Source organism: Electrona antarctica (genome assembly GCF_951216825.1).
Source record: "Electrona antarctica genome assembly, chromosome: 9".
NCBI classification, from domain to species: domain Eukaryota; kingdom Metazoa; phylum Chordata; class Actinopteri; order Myctophiformes; family Myctophidae; genus Electrona; species Electrona antarctica.
Genome location: NC_136790.1, coordinates 31,935,308 through 31,946,138, shown reverse-complemented (window position 1 = coordinate 31,946,138; position 10,831 = coordinate 31,935,308). Strand labels below are relative to the sequence as shown.

At 41.2% G+C, this 10,831-nt stretch overlaps 1 protein-coding gene across 2 annotated transcripts in view; it reads left to right on the top strand.

Moving 5' to 3' along the window:
- Positions 1 to 561: 561 nt before the first annotated feature.
- Positions 562 to 10,831, top strand: part of ip6k1 (inositol hexakisphosphate kinase 1) — a 29,968-nt gene continuing 19,698 nt past the window's right edge. For both annotated transcript variants that reach the window (XM_079510455.1, XM_079510454.1), the window contains exon 1: positions 562 to 839. The gene's annotated coding sequence lies outside the window, so the exon portion shown is untranslated. The remainder of the gene's footprint in view (positions 840 to 10,831) is intronic.

Below are 10,831 nucleotides of genomic sequence, written 5' to 3'. Positions count from 1 at the left end.
TGGCCACAAAATGGGGACATGCCATATGGGCATTGATGCGGCACCATCAGCAATTCTCCATGCAAGGACATAAAAGGGACAAGGACTGTAGCCTATACAGAAAGGTTTGGTACCCGGCCGGTCCTCCCCCGCCCTCCCACTCCCCCTCCATCTCTCGAGCTCGGTTCGGTTCTCTCTCTCTCTCCTCTGGCTCTCTCTCTCTCTCTCTCTCTCTCTCTCTCTCTCTCAGCTTCATCATACACGCAACAGAAAACGTTGCCTAGTTACAACAGCAACTTGCGCTGATATTGGGGGTCTCCATAAATGGGCATGTGATGTCAGACACAACAGAAACGGCTCACTTTAATACAATGCTGCATCATCATTACCTTGGCTTGGACATAAGTTAACCATTGCATTTTGCGAATGTTGATATTAAAAACATTTACTATTTGTTTATTTATTTCAATGTATTTGACAAAATAAATACAGGTAAAACGCACGCACGCACGCACGCACACACACACACACACACACACACACACACACACACACACACACACACACACACACACACGCGTGTAAGCCTCTAGGTGGCGACAATGTATCACAACATACAAACAAATTGGAAAAGCCAACTATAGCAGCTAACATTAGCCACTAGGACAGTTTAGGTTTAGCCTCACCATTCTATTCCATTACGCATACTGTACCGCACTGGATGTGTAACGTTAGCGGCTCTACTGGGATGTTATTCAGCCCTTTATGAGTTGACTACCGGAGGATTGGCGTCACTGTGACAATAACAAAATACCGATATAAATCATAAAGTGACCGGATTACGGTCTGCTGATGAACGGGTGAGTTATTTTGACAGTTCACTTTTATTCATATTGCTGCGCTGCTATAAAGCCACTGTTTCTACTTATTTACGCCAGCTTTGTCAATTTTATGATGTATATTCTCAGTATTGGTATGCCCTTCACTACATCCCATGACAGGTGCCCCACACCGCGTATTATATTGTTGTTGTTATTCACGACTGCGTAACACGGCAGCTGTGTTAGCTAACATTACCTCGGCTATGCTAACTAAATGGGAAGATGCCGCGATAACGTATGCTAGCAGCACCCTAGTTCACAAGTTAAAATATGTGCATAGAAGACGTGGTGGGAATTGTCTTTTTACAGCAAACGCATGACAGTCACACATATACTGAAGTTTCGGTAAAGCAGACAGTTATAGCTTGGTGGTCGGAGATTTGGTTAACATGAGCTAAGCTGCTAGCTGCCAGGCTAAGGTCAAGAAGCTAGCGACAGACAGCTAACGTGCCAGAGCCCAGACCAGACCCTATCACCCAAAGGGACGGTCACGCAATAAGTGGCTAGTTGGTTGCCATGGGAAACATAGGTAGCGTAGCTTAAACTAATTCGATTAACTGTTTGCTATTCATTATAGTTTAATCAAACCTGTGTAACCCCCCCCTCCACACACACGCACGTCGCACGCACATCCCTATTGCTCTCAAAACATGTGTATTGTGTTTGTGTACTATCCTATAGTAATAGTACTCACCCAATATTTAATTGTTTGACTTAGGGCTCAGATCTGGTTTAGCATCTGTTCTGGTGTTTAGTAGAATATCCCTCCACTTCTCCATGAGATTCACAGACAACATTCTCTCTACCCGATGGGACAACATTCATAGCAGCACTTACATGAAACTTCCTCCAATGAGCCCATACATACTGTATCATACTACCATCATTTCTAAGTTGAAATTCCTTCCATTGACAGTCCCATTCATGAAACAGAAAAGTCCTATCTGATTGTGTACAATGAACTCACTATGTGCACTGTGCAGCCATGATTCTTTTCTTTCTGACTTTCTAAGTGTTTTAGAATTTTGTGGAGCGCTCATTTTAAATCACTCAATGTCCTGCTTACTGCCTGTTTCAGAATTGCACATACATTGAGCCTCGTTCACTAAGCTGTCCGTAAATTGTGTGTAAAAACAAAGCATGTAATGGGGTGTGTATTTTCTCTATGCACAATCTGACGTGCGGTTCACGAAAGGATGTGCACAGCCTTGACATGTGCGGATCATGGGTGTATCTGGCTGTTTTGTCTGAAAGTCAGGAGCACTCCTGTGTAGATAATCCATCAGACAATAATTCAGCTCTAAATGTGTCAACTGAAAAATATATTTTTCTTTTTTATATATGTTTGACTAATGTTGGGCAAATATTTTATTCAAAGTTTGGCACTATTGTACTTGATTTTGCATGAAGAAAAAAGCATTCTAATGACATACGCAATCTTTGGTCCCATGTGAGTCTGCCTCCTCCGAGCAGACGAGAGAAAGGGTGGAAGTCCGTCAAATTCCGTAAACGAGCTTAGTGAATGAGGCCCATTGAATCTGGTAGCAAAGTGTCAATATTTTGCCTAATTTTCTGCCACAGTTTTCATATGAAACCAGATATCATGACAACAACAATTAATTATTGGGTGAGAAAAATGTATATGGTAGATTGACAACAAACCAATACCTACATTTAATCTTCTCTAATATAATGCCTAATCACAACCATTTTAACATCCCTGAACTTAGGGATGTTAAAATGGCCAGCTCTGTTTGTTTTTGGCTCATAATGCATAGTGGGTATGATACTGCTGGCCTGGGGGCCTCTACCTTTACAAAATCACACCTGTATGAAGTGAGCGGTGCAACTATACATTTATTGTTGTAGTTACTGTAACATCCAGACCCCCAAGAACACGGCCAGGGGGGCGGCCCGGTTATTGCGAGCCACCCCCTGTCCGAAACGGTCGAAAAATGACAGTTACCTTGTGGGGTACGCGCCCAGGGGGCCGGCCTGGGTCTGGCGAGCTGCCCCGGGTCCGGTGAGCCGCCCGTGCCTTAAACGGCCAAGAAATGACAGAGTTACCGGTGTTGCAGCTTTCCGTGCTTAGACATACATACAGACCAAGCCCCCAGTAAGGCTATCCAATACTACCTACTGGCGAAAAGTGGAACTGCACTTCAAATTTGAGTTCCGGGCTGCTCTTCCGCTCGCCCGTGCCATTAAGTTATAATGGTACTTCCGGCAGTCTTCCGTGTGCTTCAAAACGCCACTGAGCAACTGTAGCTCCGGTCCTCCCTCTATCCTTGTATACCTCTATGATACAGACAGACATAGGGAGCCGGGACACACATAGCTGCGTATTGGAGCGGAGGCACCGGGTGAAAGTATAGTCTTGTGAGTGGTGGGACTCTGAGACTTTCTAGTTTCATACAGTAGTTGCTGAAGTTTCTGATGCGTCTCATAAGAGTGTTTGGTTGAGACTAGTTGGATTAAATCAACATTGTTTAATGAAACATCATTCAGACTCACTTCTCTTGAATGATGTTCAATGTGGGGATGATGAAGAGGAGGAGATCCTTGCATTTTTGTTTCTGTTGAATTTGTTAGTTTGGCTTTAGACACAGTTGATTCAGTGTTGCTCTGCCTCAGCTATTATGAAGCTGTTCTAGAACAAAAAGCATCTTCTGTGTGTGTGTGTGTGTGTGTGTGTGTGTGTGTGTGTGTGTGTGTGTGTGTGTGTGTGTGTGTGTGTGTGTGTGTGTGTGTGTGTGTGTGTGTGTGTGTGTGTGTTGTTAATAGCCTAATAAACCACTTAATTTAAGTAGCACCGTACACACAGAGAATATAGTCCGTAGTGCATTACAATCTTAAAAGGATCCCAGGCTAATAAGACTTGTATGCCTTAACATTATATTTGCCCTGGCCTATAACTAAAATCGGAAATGAAAAACACCTTCAATATTTTATTTATCCTAGAAATAGTATAGTTTTTCACTGAATAGGAAAAATATACTATTTTATGTATGTTAGGAGGAGACGCTCCCAGTCGCAAGTTGATGATGTCATGTGTCCATGTGTGTTACAGCCTATGGAATTTATGGAATGCTTGTGCTAAATAAAAAACAACTTAATACTTCCTAAGGTTAATATGAGCATCAAAGCAATATTTTAAATACTTTTTTATTAACACATTTTATTAGCACAATCCATAGGGCTGGACCACACATGGGCTAAATTACATCATCAACCTGCGACAGGAGTTTTCCCTATTGAGTGAAATATGAACTATTTCTAAGATAAATAAAATATTTAAGTGTTTTTTTAATTCTTTTTAATTATAATTATAGAGGGTAAGTATAATTTATTAAGGCATATATCCCTGGCTAATAAGAGCCAGGGATCCTTTTAAGAGTATAAAAATAAAAATCACAAAAATGTTATAGAGTTTTTGATAGCGGATGTTATAGAGGTTTAAATACTCAACTAAATGTGTGTGTGGAAATAATCTACTGCTGGGTTTACATATTGTGATGATTTATATAAATGAGCACGCACAACCGCACACACATAGGTTTTTACCTTTTTTTGAGTGGTGTAAACCACTCCTACAACTGGCTTTGTTAGTTTGTCTGTCTGTCTGTCCGTACCAAAAAATGAGCATGGTTGCTATGGTCACCCAGTTCACACGGGTGTGATTTCATTACGTCAGACATTACATCAGACCACAGCTGATCAGTCTATATAAGACCTTACACCACTCAGTTCACACGGTTTTTGTAGTTTTGAATTGCTTTCATTTATTCTATCCCCTTAAAATGCTCTGTCTTTTCTTGTCCTTTCTACCCCTCTTGTCTTGTCCTTCTAGTCCTCTTCTCTGATTATGTTACTTCCCCATACCATGATCTTTGGATGATCACAGGAATACAATGTTTTTAACTTCATGAATTCATTCTAATAATTCTGCTTTTGCTTATCTAGGAAGAGGATCTGATCTGTGTAGATTGTAATGATGCTGATCTAGGATGTAATCCTCGTATTGTTGGATGATTTTATTTTAATGCTGTGGATGTCCTATCGGATCATGCTTTCCAGCTTGAAGGATTTCATAGTATTCTAGTGCATTTACAAATTGCAGATGAGTCTTGTTGGATTTTGGAGGATTTTGTAATCGTATTCTTTCACCAGTGAGGAAAACCATTGTTGTGCTAATGCTTTGCTATCTGCAAATCATTCTATTGCTCTATCCAGCCAGCTGTCTGCTTCCAGTACCTTTCCTCTGCTCTGAATAACAGAAATGGAACTGCTGTAATTGGCCTCGGCTCTCACCATCAATAGCTTCAAAGGATGTTCTAGATTAACATTTTAGTGCGTAAATAAAGTGTATTATTATTTTCAAATATCAGCCAAACCAATAATGGCAACCTAATATCTATGCTATAATTAATCAGGTATTGCGAATTTACATTTAGTGTAGTACATTTATCTCTTATTGGTGAGTTGAATTATACAGGCTGGGTACCATTATTGTACTTGACTGTGTGTCCCTCTGCAGCTAACCTCTAATATATCGCAAAGTAGTGGACCGATCAGCATCTTATTTCTTGTGCACGCTGCCCTGTAGGCAAGGAACTAAACTCCAGAATAGTTTCCACATGCTTGCGTTGACGGACCTGTTAGTACTAGTGAACAGGGTGCGAGACAGCTGAAGGTGATAGTCCAGGTTTTGAGTGTCAGGGGGAACCGAGGCATGTGGGTTGATATCAGCATGTGACCGTTGGTGTGGATGGGACCTTGAACATGCTGTGTGAAGTTGACCCAGTCCAACAGCAACAGGAAATCAATAGCAAACTTGCATCTGCTTGAGTCCACATGTATTTTGAAGACACCCAAGCAGGAGTGTAGATAGAGAAATAGAATGGACAGCGTTGAGAGTGGCTTAGAATAGATAGATAACCCAGACATGAAGGTAATGGAGATTTAGCGTGGCGATAGATGTTAGACAGAGCAGAGAAGACCCAGCTAGTGTGAAAACAACACACATAAATCAGGTGACATTGGTACTGTGCGTTCTTTAGCCAGGATGTCAGCTCCATGGATATCAGCCAAGCCACCACTGTCTGTGCATGATCCATTGAGCGAGTCTTCTAGTCTGGTTCTAAGTGGCTTGATTGAGTGTGTTTTGCTGGTTTTGTTTGTTTCGGTTAAGCATAAGCCGGATGTCAATATTTCTATATAATGAATATATTATAATTATTTCATAGCTGAGGAGGGCAGAGAGCTAATTGTTCCATAATATTAACCTGTTGACAAAACTTGACATGCAGCATCCCAGACCTCAAACTGCTAATCGCTGTGTGAATAAAGATTGATCAAATAGGTCACTAAAAATGTTATAATGTAGACTACACAAGGTTCAAGCCATTCTGCAATGGGCTTTCAATATTGGCCTGTAAAAGATAAATATAAATCCGAGCAAATCAATTGTTGACTGTATATTATCCTTTTGCTGTCCCATTAGGCCAGCTGCATTTGCATTGCTGTAATAATATCCAATTTTGAATCACATGTTGATGGGGGTAAGCAATCTCATAAAGGAAGAACAACCCCCTTAATCTGGAAAAGTGAACTTCTGTTGGCAGGCATATTAAAAAAATGACTTGTTTTTTTCACATCATTGACATGCATTGACATACATATTTTGTTTATATTTGTAATATTTAACTGAAAGGCAGTGAATACTAGTCACTCAGTGAATACAGTCAGTGTTATGGCTAAGTGGCTTAATAGCAGAGCCAAAGTCAGCTGTAAATATTTAGCAGACAGGAAACCAAGAGAAGTGAGTCTGGTTTATTTTATGCTCTGGCTGGCTGGCAAAGCTCCCCTCTGTTAGTTCACCATCAGACAGATGTTACTGTACCTGTCTGGAGGGCTAGGCTAATGTATTCATAATATAATGCCCCAGTCAATAAATTAGTTTGGCCGATGTGTCAGTCATTATTCAACTCTTTTGAGGACATTGGTTATGGTAGCAATGTCGTCGGCAATCATGCAGCTGATGTGAACCAAGTGTGTGGTCTAGTCTAGACAAGGACTCACCAAAAGGGTATCAGATCCAAAAATCTGGCATCGGTCGGGCTGTAATCATTGTCTTGAAATTATCAAATATTAAATACGTGTGCATACCCATATTATCATTATTTCGCTAAATTTCCTCAATGACACAATTCGACAATGAGCTCCATGTTTTCAGTGTTTAATTCTATTGAATCAGACTTGTGTATAAGACAGGTTAAAGACGAGAGATATTATTTTCCTAATAAAGTGTTTATATAGAGATGTAGGCCAGGGTATGTACTGTACATGATCTCCACGCAAATCTGCACAAGTCATGCAAACGAGCGCTCGTTTGCATGTGTCGCACTCATATACGTGTTCGTGTGAGTCAGCAGTAGCCTTTATTTCTGTAGTTCTGCTTCATTTCAATAACACTGAGCAGCACACAGCGTTCTACAGCACACATGATGGTTTTATCTGGGATTAGATCCCACCACAGTATTCTTTCCTTCTCAGTCTCAGTCTCTTTCTCAGCTTTCCTGCCGTATCTCTCCTTCACCGCTGCCTCCTCAGCTTTTCCACTGTCTGTCTCTCCTACACCGTCTCTCTGTTTTCCCACTGTCTCTCTGTCTCTGTCTCTCTCTCTCTCTCTCTCTTTTTCTCTCTCTCTCTCTGTCTCTCCTAAGATTCCCTACTGTCTGGCTCTCCTTCACCGTCTTTTTTTTAAGCTTTCCTTCCTTTTTTGTAAATTATTATTTTTTGGAATCATACAATTCACAGTGAGGAGATGATTCTGGTGGTGAAATATTTTAGTTTACACTTACAAATGTGATAGATATTTCAAAATTGAATTCTTGGTCAATAGTAAATATGGTTAAATTGCCCAGTGGTAGCTCACTTTAATGTCAACGAATTCCACACCCACAACACCAGAGGGAGTTCAACAAACCATGTGCAACCCAGATTCGGAACAAACAAGGGACTAAATTAATTTTGCTCCTATGCCACCAAAATGTGGAACAGTCATTAAGACATGCGAATCCCTTGACTCCTTCAAAACCGCTCTCAAAGGGCACCTACGGACGGCTGGAATTCGAAACTGGCCCCCGTAAAATCTGAATCCCCCACCCACCCCTTTCCCCCTCACTGTATATGTTTTTTTTCCCTTTTTACCTCCTATGATGATTTCCTGTTTTGACTATATAGTTGTGTATATTCGTATGTCTCTAAATGTTTTGATGAATTGAAAATGGTGGGCCCTATTGTAAACAAGTGTAATGCTTTATGGTGTCGTCCACTCACAGTTAACAGTTTTTGTATTGAGTTGTACTTGAAATGTACTGTAATTCTGCAAACTGTTAATACAGGGCAGAGGGCATGTTGATGAACCAAGGCTTTGGCAGTAGCAGATGTACTGTAGAGATTTCCTTAGTCACCTGTCTTGGTAGTAGTCAAGTCCAGGTTTGTTTGTATACAATGTGACAGGTAAGCCAATAGGGATGAGAATAACACGGTTATCACATTGGTGTTGTTTAGCTACTAGACTTTACTGAAAGTCCTTGGCCTGTCTCCTGACACACACACAGGGACTAGCATCTAGAAATAGCAGTTTAATCTGTTTGCCAGTGTGAATGGGTGAGTTAATGCTAGCTCTGTCTGTCCTCACGCTAATTAATGATGTAAGCACTGCTCGCAGCTCCAAGCTGATTGGCTGCCTGCTTCAGGTCAGCTACATCCGGAAAGACACTGGTAGTCTGTGGATTATAGATGTTGTCTCTCTCAGAAGTATACACTACATGAGGCTTCCTCTTGCATGCAGCTGCCATTCTCATTGAAAAGACCCTCATATATATTAATTATATGGCCTATTGATGGCCTTTAACTGGGGGAGACAACAACACGGCTGTGGCTCAGGAGGTAGAGCAGGTCGTCCAATGATCCATGGGTTGGCGGTTCGAATCCCGGCTCCTCCTGTCTACATGTCGAAGTGTCCTTGGGCAAGACACTGAACCCCAAATTGCTCCCGATGTGCTGGTTGGTACCTTGCACGGCTTCCGCCGCCATCGGTGTATGAATGTGTGTGTGAATGGGTGAATGTAATGCACAATCTATGTAAAGCGCCTTGGATAAAGGCGCTATATAAATGCACCATTTACCATTTACCATTTACCAACACAGAGTAGACAGTCAACCTTGGCTGTGACATTGACCAACTATTCCTAGCTGTCCTCAACGTACACCACGCTCGCCAGTCGCCACTTCTCTTCTCTGTGTTCTCTATCGCTCATGCATGCACGCATGCACACACACGCACGCACGCACGCACACACACACACACACACACACACACTCGTTTTTCGGTTCATATACTGTAATGAGTCAAACACTTCACCCATTTTCAAGTTATTTTCATATGATGCTCATTATAAGATGGTACCATGTCTGTCTACTCACTTTATGTCTCAGAGGTAGGCTGTGGACACAACTGCCTATTAGTCACATAATCTGCAAACAATAACATCTTGTTTGGTGATTTCAAACAAGATTTTAAACATTTCCTTTTTTATTGATGCAAGAACCATGGCTTCTATTTCAGCATGCTAAATTACATTTCCAGGAAGAGAAAGGCTGTAGTTTCTAGCTGGAATCCTCATGGATGGTTTAATTAATTTGGTAGGCTGTTTCTGGACTGTCCATATCCCACAAATGAGACACAGAGTAGACTAGATGGAAATTGTTCCATCTCATAATGAGCATTAGTGAGGAGCAATTATATGAAGATATGGTTGAAAATGGGTGAAGTGATCCTTAAACGGTCTGAAACAATAATGTCAAACTGCGTGTATCGCGTCTGTCTTTTTCGAATCCGATACCGATTCCAGTTCTGCTTATCGATTCCAGTTCCTAACGGTTCCCTATATTTCGGTTCCAAAATGGTATAAAAACAACTGAAATAAGAGGTAAAATGTTTATTTAATGAAAAGCTTTACTTTATTCCTTTAAGCCTTAGTCAATTTGAGACATGTAATGAATAGAGTAACATTCCCTCCTTTATTCAACACTTGAGCCATTTGTGGATAATACAGTGAGGTGAGTGAACTATGTTTTTCTTTTTTTAATATATCTTTTCCGTATTAACCAAGGCATTAGTGTTGTGTAGGCTCTCTTACTACTACTGACAATAACCAATATAAAAGCCTTATAGACAAAAGGTATCCTTCCTCCAAGTTGTACTGCAGTTGTCAAGGTGTAAGTTGCAGACTTGAAAAGAAAAGAAGGGAATCCAAGGCACTCCGTCTTTGGTGAAAAATTAAATAGTTTATTTGATGATGAGCAAGGCAAATAAATAACAGGACCTATACACGTTTCGACCAAAAGGTCTTCGTCAGGGTCTATCTCAATATAAAAGCCTGTCTGAGAGCCACACACACACACACACACACACTGAGAGAAACCCCAGACGCCTTGTGGTCAGGACTTCACTACACAGGCAGAAGTTTTCGCCAACATAAACGGGGTCTCTTTGACTGCTGCTGCCGGTGAGGTGCTAATGTTGCTACTAGTATAGCACTTTTGCTGCTGGTGGTGTACTGTTGTTGACTGGCGAGTGGTATCAGTATCAGTGTGTGTCTGAGACATGGGTGTATTGGTCGGAGACCGCAACACATCAAACACTGTACAGTCTTTCATGTTAATGCATGCTGCATTAAATGTTTCGACAAACCAGACGTGCAACCTGTTTAAGTGCTAATTAACTTTCCACAAGTATTGCACTTTGCCATTTGCTTGGGTTCTCTCTTATAGTGAAGCCATACTTTTGAGCGTTTTCCACTAGGAACCGATAGGCAGAACCGAAATTGAATTATTTGTATGGGTACCCAGCATGTTATCGGTCCCCATCCCTACTCGTGCGTGTCTCTCTCTGTCTCTGA